The following is an 11,579-nucleotide window of genomic DNA, read 5'->3' as shown; positions in this document are numbered from 1 at the left end:
ATACTGTTGATGGGGATGACCTACCAGGGACATGTTGCAGTGGTTGCATCTCTGGCAATGAGACTGGACCCTCAACTCAGAAGGGAAGGAGGGAAAGGAGGAAAGCAGTAGTGATAGGGGATTCGATAGTTAGGGGGACAGATAAGAGGTTCTGTGGAAGAGATGGAGAATCCCGGATGGTCTGTTGCCTCCCTGGTGCCAAGTTCCGTGATATTTTGGATCGCGTTCTCAGTATTCTCAAGAGGGAGGGTGAGCAGCCAGATGCCGTAGTCCATGTAGGGACCAATGACGTGGGTAGGAAGAGTGAGGGGGTCCTGAAAGGAGAAGGATATTGAATTGTGTAAGGTAAGGGAAATTATGGAAACTATGATGATTAAAGAGGGGGAAGTATTGGTGCTTTTAAGGAATATAAAAGTGGATAAGTCTCCAGGTCCTGACAGGATATTCCCTAGGACCTTTGGGGAAGTTAGTGTAGAAATAGCAGGGGCTCTGACAGAAATATTTCAAATGTCATTAGAAACGTGGATAGTGCCGGATGATTGGCGTATTGCTCATGTTGTTCCATTGTTTAAAAAGGGTTCTAAGAGTAAACTAGCAATTATCAGCCTGTGAGTTTGACATCAGTGGTGGGTAAATTAATGGAAAGTATTCTTAGAGATGGTATATATAATTATCTGGATAGACGGTCTGATTAGGAACAGTCAACATGGATTTGTGCGTCATGTTTGACAAATCTTATTGAATTTTTTGAAGAGGAACAGTCAACATGGATTTGTGGTTATGTTTGACAAATCTTATTGAATTTTTTGAAGAGGTTACTAGGAAAGTTGACAAGGGTAAAGCGGTGGATGTTGTCTATATGGACTTCAGTAAGGCCTTTGACAAGGTTCCACACGGAAGGTTAGTCGGGATGGTTTAATTGTTAGGTATTAATATTGAAGTAGTAAAATGGTTTAAACAATGGCTGGATGGGAGACGCTGTTATGTACCCCGTAACTGGGTTGCCAAACCGGCAGAAATGGACCACTTAGTTGGCGTCTGGATTACTGGAACTAAGAAAGTTTTATTAAAGAAATAAGTAACACAGTACTCTAATCGTAAGGATATAAATGCAGCAGGTTAGCAATGATAAAACACACATGTACACAGAACTAGGATAATAGGAATCAATCAAGCTCTATCGCAGTCTAGGGGTAAAATGATCAGTCTCAAGTGACGCAGAGTTCAGTTCAACTTAGTACAGTTTGCAGTAATCGCTGTTGTGCCGTTGGAGAGAGAGAGAATATGCAAATCTGATTCAGACAGACTTTTGTTCTTTGCAGTTAGCTTTCGGGCGAGCCCTTTTAATGTCTTCTATGGTCACCGACTGTGACCCCTCCGTTCCGAATACGACCGTTCTTCCATGGTGAACCCGGCACCCAGGCAAGGGCGGACACACACACTAGGTTCCCGCCGATTGTACCTTTTCACCCTGTGCATCTATGGTCGGTCCCGCGACCAGACCTCCAAACTCCCACTAACTTGTGGGGGCACACCGCTTTTCCAGGGTCTCGTTATCTCATGATCTCGTGGTGTCTGTCTTGCCTTAGCGAACCTGTTCTTTTTATCCCCCTGCTGGGGTATCGCCTGTCCATCAAACTTCAAACAGTTCAGGTTCAAAGCAACCAGTCTGTCAATACTCTTAATTGTGTTTCTTTTCCGTTACCTCTCTCTCCTCTCTCATTAACATTTTGAACGCTTCTCCATTGTCTCCCTTATCTCTCTCATCAGTATCAATCTTCTGATAACTTGGTTTTTCGTCACAACGCCAAAGAGTAGTGGTGGATAACTGTTTGTCAGGTTGGAGGCCGGTGACTAGTGGTGTGCCTCAGGGATCTGTACTGGGTCTGATGTTGTTTGTCATATGCATTAATGATCTGGATGATGGGGTGGTAAATTGGATTAGTAAGTATGCAGATGATACTAAAATAGGTGGCGTTGTGGATAATGAAGTAGGCTTTCAAGGCTTGCAGAGAGATTTAGGCCAGTTAGAAGAGTGGGCTGAAAGATGGCAAATGGAGTTTAATGCTGATAAGTGTGAGGTGCTACATTTTGGTAGGACTAATCAAAATAGGACATACATGGTAAATGGTAGGGCATTGAAGAATGCAGTAGAACAGAGGAATCTAGGAATAATGGTGCATGGTTCCCTGAAGGTGGAATCTCATGTGGATAGGGTGGTGAAGAAAGCTTTTGGTATGCTGGCCTTTGTAAATCAGAGTATTGAGTATAGGAGTTGGGATGTAATGTTAAAATTGTACAAGGCATTAGTAAGGCCAGATTTGGAGTATTGTGTACAGTTCTGGTAACCGAATTATAGGAAAGATGTCAACAAAATAGAGAGAGTACGGAGAAGATTTACTAGAATGTTACCTGGGTTTCAGCACCTAAGTTACAGTTGAACAAGTTGTGTCTTTATTCTTTGGAGCGTAGAAGGTTGAGGGGGGACTTGATAGAGGTATTTAAAATTATGAGGGGGATAGATAGAGTTGATGTGGATAGGCTTTTTCCATTGAGAGTAAGGGAAATTCAAACAAGAGGACATGAGTTGAGAGTTAGAGGGCAAAAGTTTAGGGGTAACAGAAGGGAGAACTTCTTTACTCAGAGTGGTAGCTGTGTGGAACGAGCTTCCAGTAGAAGTGGTAGAGGCAGGCTCGATATTGTCATTTAAAGTAAAATTGGATAGCTATATGGACAGGAAAGGAATGGAGGGTTATTGGCTGAGTGCAGGTCAGTGGGACTAGTTGAGAGTAAGCATTTGGCATGGACTAGAAGGGCGAATATGGCTTGTTTCCATGCTGTAATTGTTATATGGTTATCTACAGAGACTTTAGCAAGTTCTAGATATTTCTGCAGGTCTTCTACTGTTACCTTTGGGTTCTTTTTCACCTCCTTCAGCATTGCACGTTGTACTTTTGGTGTGATCTTTGCAGGATGCCCACTCCTAGGGAGAGTAGCAACCGTACTGAGTTTCCTGCATTTGTAAACAATTTCTCTTGCTGTGGACTGATGAGCACTCAAGTCTTTAGAAGTGTTTTTGTTGCCTTTTCCAGCTTCATGTATCTTTACTATTTTTCTTCTAAGGCCCTTTGAAAGTTGTTTTGATAGAGGCATGACACACATAAACAGATCTTTCTTGAGAAGAGCAGGCTCTGTCAATAACCTGACTGTGTGTCGTTTTATGGGCAGGGCACCTCTACATCCCACACTTCCAATCTCAGCTCATTGATTGGAACATCTGACTCCAAATAGCTTTTGTAGAAGGCATTACCCCAGAAGTTCACATCCCTTTCCTACAAATACGTGTAATATTGGATTATTTTTCTCAATAAATACATGAACAAGAATAATGTTTTGCTGTTGTTTATTTAATTGGGTTCTCTTTATCTAGTTTTAGGACTTACATGAAGTTCTGGACATATGCAGAAATAGATAAAACTACAGAGTTCACAAACTCTCTAGCAGCACTGTATCAGCCTTAGCGCAGAGAATTCCGATCATGGTACCTGTTCTCAAAGCCCATTACTTTTGTGAGCTTAAAACATTTACACATTGTTCTGTGCAATGAATTTTAATTCAGCCACATGGAAACAAACCTTGCCGGATAACCATCTGTTACTCATCTGAATGCCTGATGTTCAGCGTGCGTCATTTAACAGTTTACTCTTAGGTTTTCACTGAAGCCCCACACAAGAAATCGATTGTGAAATGTGTCTGAAATTTTGTAGATTACTCATGCAGCATCCTCTGACATTCTACCATCAGGCAGGAGACTCTGATGCATAAAAACAAGAACGGTCCGGGTGGGAAATAGCTTCTTCCCTTAGACCATTAGGTTTCTGAACTACCTGCTGCATCCCCATTCGAAGTGTCACCAGATAATTTGTTCTGTACCTTATAACATTTAATTTATGCACTTTACTTTGTGCATAATTCACTTGTAGATTTTATTTTTACTTTCCTAAGTTATTGTGTGTAACAGTATATGTATGTTATGTGTCCTTCTGTACTTTGCGCCCTGGGTCCAGAGAAACGCCTTGTTTGGCAGTATACTTGTATATCCTGACCACCTGTGTTGATTGTTTGAAGCTTGTATGTTCTCCCTGCAACTGCATAGATTTCTCCTGCCCTTCAACCTCACATTCCAAAGATGTGATTGGTCAATTGGCCACTGTAAATTATTCCTAGTGCAGGTGGGTGGCAGGAGAATTGGGATGTGGAGTCAAGTGTGGGAAGAAAGCATTAGCTTGATCTTTGAGTAAGTTAAAATGTCGGCATAACATCACGGGTCGAAGAGCACGTAATGTTCTAAATACTGTTCCATATTAACGATGACGGGTATGTGAGAGGGTCAGTGGGATCAGTGTAGATGAGTGTTTGATGGTCAATGTGGGTGGAGTGGGCCGAAGGATCTGTTTTCGCACAGTATGACTCAACAGAATTTCAGCCAACATTTTATTGTAAGTTTCCTATATGGGGCTTCAACCTACAACAAAATAACTCTCAGACAAGTGCTATTATGAGCCACACCAGCACCCAACTCCCCACCACCCTTCACTGCCACTTTGCACTGTTAGACAGATTGTGGACAATTACACTAGGCAACAAAAAATTTTGTTTCCTGAATATTTCTGGGTATATCTTATGGATTTTGGGCTGCTGATCATGAAAATCACCATGAAATTTCCCTATCATGCACCATTAAAAAATCATCTATATTTGTTATTTCAATTCATAATTCAAGTCAGAATAACTGATACCAAGACTAAGAAAGATATCTTTGTTGGTCCACAAATCAAACAGGTCATCAATGACAGGCAATTCGAAGAACTCCTTGTGGTACTGTAGATAATCGCATGGAAGGCATTGAAGGATGTTGTTGAAAATTTTCTTGGCAACTACAGAGCACCAAACTATGTGCAGCTGGTTGACGACATGTTTTAAGCGTACAAAACCATGAAGTGCAACATGTCACTAAAGATTAATTTTCTGTATTCCCATTTAGACTTCTTTCCTGCAAATCTTGGTGCTGTCAGTGAAGAGCATAGTGGAAGGTTTCTCCAGGACATTGTGGTCATGGAGAACTGGTATCAGGGCAACTGGAATCCATTAATGCTGGCTGATTATTGTTGGACACTTAAGCAAGAAGCCTCAGACACAGAGTACAAACAAAAATCATCAATAAAACATTATTAGCTTAGTTGAATTATTGAAAAGCATCAGCATCGTTATGCAATTAAGCACATTATATTCAATAAAAGCAACACACACAAAAGGCAGGAGGAACTCAGCAAGCCAGGCAGCAGCTATGGAAATGAGCAAATAGTCAACATTTTGTGCCAAGATCCTTCAGCAGGACTGGAAAAAAGATAAGATGTCCTGTTTTTTTCCAGTCCTGACGAAGCAGCTTGGCCTGAAATATCCACTGTTTACTCTTTTCCATCAATGCCGTCTGACCTGCTGAGTTCTTCCAGCATTTTGTGTGTTGCTTGGATTTCCAGCATCTGCAGACTTAATACAAGTTATTTTCTTGTTTTTCCAAATTCCTACATGATACAAATAGTCCAAAATTATATTTGTGTGCAGCTTCGTGATCTATAATAAACAAAAAAATTCTGAGGAAGCAACACTTCTGGAAAAAAATTGTCCAGTGTTACTAGTCGGGTTTTAGTATAGAGACCTTTAATGACTGATGTATTTAACGTGAGGCAGTATGTTTAATTCTAAGCTTCCTATCATTATTAATGGTTAAATCACAAAACCATCATGACAGCTGAACCTTTCCTCTCCACAGAACAGATGTAAGCCTAGCCCTAAACATAACGTGGAATTGCACATCACAGGAAAATCATGCTGTGAGAATCTCTTATCTGAAGTGAAGAACAGTTTTAAGATTGTCAATATGTTGAGAGTCTTGGAAGCAGTATTCCTAAACAGTTCATGGATTGAGTGTTGGATGGGTTGTCATCAAGGAATTGAGAATTGTTGAAAATGGAATTAACCCCATTCATACTAGATTTAGGAAAAGATTATTCATTATTCAAAGTTCTTCCTTCATGTAAAACATTTGCTGATTTCGTGACACATTTGCAGATTTTTAAGAGATCATAGTAAGCCCCTGTTGAATGTTGCATGTTGAATTCCACATTCTTACTACTCTTCAAGTAGATGTTTTTCTTTCTGAATTTATGATTTCTTGGTAACTACCTTGAATGGATGGGCACCAATTTTGGTCTTCCCACGAACTGGAGATGAGGCCAGTGCCTTATCGATGAAACGTCAAACTTGGCACCCTGCAAGTGCATGTGTCTCCATGCAGTTGTGAAGTGTACATTTATTCACTGGGGCATTGTGGAGCCTAATTTGTTACCTTGTATAGTCAGGGCTTCTCAACTGTAAGAGCACTGATGTGGTCATGTAAACGATGACATTTTTAACTAGAACAGGATACATTCATGGAGGTTGCCAAATAAATGGTGTTATTGTATTGAAGATTCTAGGTAATCCTTTGCCAATGCCAGGGTACAATTTTTATATAATAGCAGACATTGACAAAATTGGAAAAAAATACATTTTTATCATTGTAAAAATTGTGATATTTAAGCATTTTACATTTAAACTAAATCATCACAGTCCTTGTAAACATGAAGCTTTAGGGAAATAATTATTAGTTGGTTTATGTGGCCCAACTGTACGGAAAGAACTAAAGCATTCTTTGTTGCACTTTCATAAGCTGATGTGATCTCATCCAATACTGGAATATTAATAACATTAAAAAAACACTGTTTCTCTTCCCATGAATGTGGCCTTTCCTGTTAAATATTTCCAGAAATTTCTATTTTTTTTAGGTTTGCAGCATCTGTAGTCCTTTTGATTTTTGCTTTGATTCGCTACTGTGTTAGAGTTACTCGCCTGTGAGATTGAGCTGTGCAGTCCAAGAATTAAAATTAATTTCAGAGCATAAAGAAAAACATGCATTTGGTTTAATTCTTGAAATTATTTGAGAAGAGAGAACTTTTATTGAAGTGACAACCAGCATCATCCAATTATGCTGTTAGGAACCAGAGAAAGCAGGATCTCCCAGTGACCACACATTTTAATTCCATGTCCCATTCCCATTCTGATGTGTCTATCCACGGCCTCCTCTACTGTAAAGATGAAGCCACACTCAGGTTGGAGGAACAACACCTTATATTCTGTCTGGGTAGCCTCCAACCTGATGGCATGAACATTGACTTCTCAAACCTCTGCTAATGCCCTACCTCCCCCTCGTACCCCATGTTATTTATTTATATACACACATTCTTTTTCTCTCTCTCCTTTTTCTCCCTCTGTCCCTCTCACTATACCCCTTGCCCATCCTCTGGGTTCCCCCCCTCTTTTTCTCCCTAGGCCTCCTGTCCCATGATCCTCTCATATCCCTTTTGCCAATCAACTGTCCAGCTCTTGGCTCCATCCCTCCCCCTCCTGTCCTCTCCTATCATTTTGGATCTCCCCCACCCCTCCCACTTTCAAATCTTTACTAGCTCTTCTTTCAGTTAGTCCTGACAAAGGGTCTCGACCTGAAACGTTGACTGTACCTCTTCCTATAGATGCTGCCTGGCCTGCTGCGCTCACCAGCAACTTTGATGTGTGTTGCTTGAATTTCCAGCATCTGCAGATTTCCTCATGGTTGTGCTATTAAGAACCTGTTTGGTTTTCTCTTGGCATGGAAGTAGGAACGTGAGGAAGGTCACAACGTGCAACCATTGTTGGCATTTGGATCGGGGCAAGTTGGAGGTTTAATAAAAGCTCCATGATTCTTTCTGTTTTTGACCTCTCTCACAGTGAGACAAAAAAAAACATTTCACAGCTGGGTTGATTGCACTGAGTACCCAGGAGAGTCTCACCAGCAAATAATCCTTTATTTAAACTTAAAGGAAGTCCTTTCAAAGACCTCAAACTTGTCATTTTTAAGCAATCACCCTAATCTTTTATGAATAAACATGAAGCTAAAATGGAACTATTACTCAGCTTTGTATTTGTTATCGGGATGGTGGGGTTGGGGGATGGTGTCAGAGGTAGCGACATTATTCATTGCCAGTCAGTAATTGCTCTTGAGAAAATGATAGCAAATGAGGTGATCTGCTGCAGTCCTTTGAGTGAATGGTCTCAGTATGACAGTACTTATAATGCTACAGCATTGAAATGTGGACAACAAAAGAAGAGTTTTGTGATATCTGCAATGCCCCATACTGAGCCACTTTGGCTCTATCTTTTGCATTCAGCCAAGTGTTCATGCATTGAAATTCCACTGGGCAGGAAGATCTGTTTGCATTTTTTTTTACTATTAAATTGTTGTATACTTTAAACAGGAAATGCTGGAGATGTCAATAGCACAGCAAGTTGTTTATAGCATCAGATTGAAGATGCTGTAATTGTTGCATAAAACTTAATACAACTCCTCTGAGAATATACTTGGCTGATGCCTTTGATGATAAACCACTTTTAGAGACAAAAATTGAAATAGAAAATGGCTGAAACATTTGGCAGACCTAGCACTCCTTATAAAGAAAGTAAAATTATTTATCTTTATACATACATAACAATTTAACAGAACATCTCATCTTTATCTCAATAATTAGCTGTGATTCTGTAATAGCATGGTCACCCGAGTTAAAGAACATAGATTCAAGTCACACTCGGAGAACTTAATGTAAGGTGACACTTCAGAGGAGTGGTAAGGAAGCACTGTGATATCAGAGGTATGATTGAGCTGAGCTTTTGTCTGCCCTTTCAGGGTTCTATTTTGCTGAAAAGCAAAGTGTCCTCTCAATGTTCCTCAACTGACAATTTAAAACACTACCTGCTCTTACCTCATTGCTATGGAGAAAGTACAGTCACCATATCTTGAAAAAATTTCATTGGCTATGACTGTATTTGGGAGTACTTTAGGTAGCGAAGGACTTCAGATAATTGAGAATTCTTTCTTTCATGTACTTTTACCTGAAAGATTAATAGTCATATTTTGTGAAGGTAAAGACAGCAAAATAATTTAAGGCACAAAAAACATGTGGAGCATTTTATACAAGCCAGCCTGTATACAACTAATCCCTTTTCCACTCTCAACAGGTGCTCCTTAAATATGAAGATTTCTGCTTTTAATAAACTTTCAACCAATGAATTTCAAACCCTCACAACTCTTTTACCCTCCAATCCTGCAAGTTACTATAGATTATGACCCCTTAAGTTATTCAAGTTTGTCCTTTCAGAACATATTGTAATTATACACACCTCAATTTAATACACTTGCATCTCTCCTTGTTCTATTTATCTGCATAATTGCTTTTCCAGCATTGGCACGTCCTCACAAAACTTCCCTACTTCACCTCCCATACCAGCACATCTTTCCTGTAATGCAAAGCCAGAACTGTATACAATGCTTTAGCCGTGGGCTAACTGATTCTCAAATTCTCCTATACCTCAGTCAATTCAGAAATAAATATTCTTAAAGTTTCTTAACGATGTTATCTGTCCCGCTACTTTCAAGAGTCTGTAGACATCCACGACAAGATTCTTCTGGTCCTCATACTGTTTACTTATTCATTTGGCTTGTTTCTCCTCGACCATGTGCACTATCATGCATTACTCCAGAACTAACTTCATCTGCACCATTAACCTCTTCCTGCTACCAATAATTCTCTTCTCACAACCAATTTTGTTGCCATCAGCAAACTTAACTTTACCCTCTGAGTACTGGTCATTAATATAATTTAACAAAATCTGATGTGCATGGAGCTTCACACACCTATCAACTCTCACTGTTGGCTTTCTGTCCATCAAGTCGATGAATTATCGGTGTTTGCCTTTAGTACACAAGGATCAGACGGCAACTTTGGAATTTCTATGCACTTCTTCCTCCTCTTCTTCTTCTTCCTTTTTGTTTTATGGCGGTTGGCAACCAGTTTTTCAGTGCATTACCGCCACCTGCTAGATTTGTGGTGTTCCAACCAAATATGTCCTGGAGTTCTCTACTTTAGACAATCTAGTTCAGCCTGCAGTTCTCTATTAGCATCACTCTGTAGTTGCAATTCCTCGTGAATGCTTAATGTGCTCATTAGATAATGCCGCAAACTGCTATTCTTCCCTAATTTTGTCACATGTTTTCATGTAGTTGTGTTACCTCAATTACCTTGATTTAATCTGCATCACTTGTAAGACTAAAATCGTCTTTTTAAAGAATAGTAATTATCGCAGGTTATACTTTTAAAATTGCTGTTTTCCCAAGTCTATCTGCTTTTTCAGGTTTTCCTTTTCTTGGATCGTAGCCTGCAGTTGTTTACTGAGACCTCGGAGTCCTTCTTCATTTGCTTCCATGTTTTCATTTTATAATCTGAATGTGGATAATTCACTTTGCAACACATTCCTTTTCCGTTTTGTATCCTTGTAATAATTTCCTCCATTTTCCAATCTCTTTCCAACTCACAGTTGTTCTTGTCGGGTACTTCTATTTGTTGTTGGAGTTCTGCACATTTACCCTGGGCTTCAACTGTAAAATCTGAGGATTTTCCTGAAGTTCTGAAACATATTTATTACATTCTTGACTATTTGCAATAAATATACTGCCATCAAGATTCCATCTCCCCTGCCTGTGAACTGTTGGATCCTCCATTCAGTGTTTCTTTGACTTCTTCCCACCTAATCCCTTTAACACCAAGATACTTTTCTGCAGACTTGACTATAATTTTAATTTTTTCAGTCCTTTTGTTTGTTTGCGCTGAACAATTAATTGCATCCACCATAAAAAGTACGCACTCTTTTCTACTCATTAATAGTGTATCTTTATTTTTCATATTACAGCCCTCACAATTCACCAGTTTATTATTCCCTGTATTTGTTTGCTTGACAGCCTTTTTTCATCAAGTTCTTTCACTCCCTCTGCATAACTGATTCCTTGAGTTACTTTTACATATTGTATCTCAGTCGCCTTCTTGCTATAAATGCACCCTCGATAAGCTGCGCTGTGTTCCTCGCCACAATTGCAGCATTTCAGCCTAGCTCCCGCTTCACATTTCCCATATTCATGTTCTCCAGCGCATCTCCCACATCTTTGTTTTCCTCTGCAGACCGCCGCAATGTGCCCGAACTTCTGACATTTATAGCATCTTAAAGGCGGTGGTATATATATTCTAACCTCATAACACATATACCCTAAGTAAACGTTAGTCGGCAATCTCGCTTCATCAAAGTTAATCATTACCAATAAACTATCACACTTTTTCCCATTTCTTGTAACTTTCAAACGTTTAGCCTCAATAATTTTTGCTCCTTTTATGCAAACATGAGGAAACCTGCAGATGCTGGAATTTCCAGCAACACACACAAAAGTTGCTGGTGAATGCAGCAGGCCAGGACTGCCTGTGAGTCCTGAGGAAGGGTCTTGGCCCAAAATGTTGACTGTACCTCTTCCTAGAGATGCTGCCTGGCCTGCTGCATTCACCAGCAATTTTTGTGTGTGTTTGCTCCTTTTACGTTCTGTTTAATCTCATCCATAGTAACTT

Source organism: Mobula birostris, chromosome 18 (genome assembly GCF_030028105.1).
Source record: "Mobula birostris isolate sMobBir1 chromosome 18, sMobBir1.hap1, whole genome shotgun sequence".
Lineage (NCBI taxonomy): Eukaryota > Metazoa > Chordata > Chondrichthyes > Myliobatiformes > Myliobatidae > Mobula > Mobula birostris.
This window is presented reverse-complemented; position numbering follows the sequence as displayed.